Source organism: Quercus robur, chromosome 1, assembly GCF_932294415.1.
Source record: "Quercus robur chromosome 1, dhQueRobu3.1, whole genome shotgun sequence".
NCBI lineage: Eukaryota > Viridiplantae > Streptophyta > Magnoliopsida > Fagales > Fagaceae > Quercus > Quercus robur.
Genome location: NC_065534.1, coordinates 55,043,817 through 55,045,698, shown reverse-complemented (window position 1 = coordinate 55,045,698; position 1,882 = coordinate 55,043,817).

Here is a 1,882-nt window from a genome sequence, read left to right as displayed (position 1 = left end):
ATAAAATTTAAAGTATAGAACAATAGAACCTGGATATTACAATTTTTCTAAAGCCGTGACCACTTTCAAGTTCAAACCTACACAAATAAAAATTAACTTAATACATGATTTAATAAATTAGTGTCACTATAAAAAAAAAAAAAAAAGAGTTGATATGATACATATCAAATTATTAATTGGTATAATAATTTATAATAATAGATAAAGTGTTGGATTAAAAAAAAGAGAGGTGAGAAACCGTGTAAGTTATAAAACTGTAGTCTGTGGGCTGTACTCCTAAAAAAAAATATATATATATATATCTATATATATATATGAGAAACTCCAGCCTGTACTCAACTACTCCTATCATCCTATGGCTAAGTTTTAAAGGAAAAACATGTCCTATCAATTATCATAGCTGAAAGGGGTCCAGAGAGGGGCAGAATTAGAAAAGCCATCATAGCAAAGCTGCAAAAAACGTGTCCCATCCCATCAAACAATTGTGCAGTGAATGTGAAACAAACTAAATATATATATAATTTAAGTTAAATAAATAGAAGACCAGAAGTTTTCATTTTCGGAAAGACAGAGAAAGAGGGGAAGAACTGAAGAAGAATACCTCTGGCTCTGGTGACTGGTACGCTGGAATCAACGAAGAAAAAATTTCAAGCTAGACTGACTACTGAGCTGATGGAAAAATATCAAGAATCAAGATGAAGATGAAGAAAAGAAAGGTAAGACCGTAAGAATATAGATGGAGAGGCCGAGAGGCCGAGAGATAGAGAGATGAGAGGGTTTTTTTTAAAAAAAATTATATTCTTTATTTTAGCATATTTCAAGACAATTACGTTGTATTATTAATGAATTTTTCAGCTATTAATTTTGATTTTAGCATATTTCAAGAATGAATTAATAAATTTGTCTCTTAAAATTTAATTTTGTTCACTGAAGTTTGACTATTTTCTTTTTCTTTTTTAATTTTTTACATTTTAGGATGCAATGGGACTTTTTTAATGCATTTTATTGGCCAATAAAAGTGTTTAATTTTTTTAATTAAAATATATAGATAAATATATTATATATATATATATATATTTTTTTTTTTTACAAGTGGGGCCTTCTTTTATTTAGGTCCTTAGGCGATTGCATCAATTGCATCACCTATTGAGCCGGCCTTGTAAATATTTAAGTGTTGGTTTGAGCATGAGATCAATTCAACGGCTGAGATTAAAGTAATTGCCTCCCGAGCTGTGCCAAAAATTAAAAAAGCTGAAACCTTCAGGTTCTCATCTGCTCGTGCAAATTGTGTCAGATGTGAAGGCATCTATGACCTGAATGCCTATCAGATTTGCTTATAGAAAAGAAGAGTAGCTTTATCTTAAATTTATAGACCTTAACAGTGTAATGTAGCAGTAGCTGCATTAATCAATGATTTGTGTTAATGGGCAAGGTGCCCATTAACCATAATTTTTTTTACTTGGTTGGATGACCAAGTATTGTTTGAATTTGATGCGTGAGGTTAGTGACCAATTGTAAGTCTGGTCGAAAATGATTCTGACGAGTTGGGTCAAGTCAGTAGCATACTTGGTTGATGGGATTTTCATGAGTGTGGCAAGGCAGACCCTAGGTTCCGGATGGCTGCTTTTATTGCCAAAATCGTTCACCAATGCGAACGGTTATGGGAAGAGAGATGCAAACACAAGGACAATACAACGATGTGTTATTGAAGAGGAAACCGAAGCCCTCAGCATAAAAATTCTCTGCTGTCCTTCAAGCGGTCAATAATCCACTAGAAAATGTAGTTGGGATACATGAACAGCAATATACCCTCCAAGCCTAATCTACCTAGTGTACTTAGGCCCTCCAAGCTTCTTGCTCCAACAAGGTTACGCCGAACCTT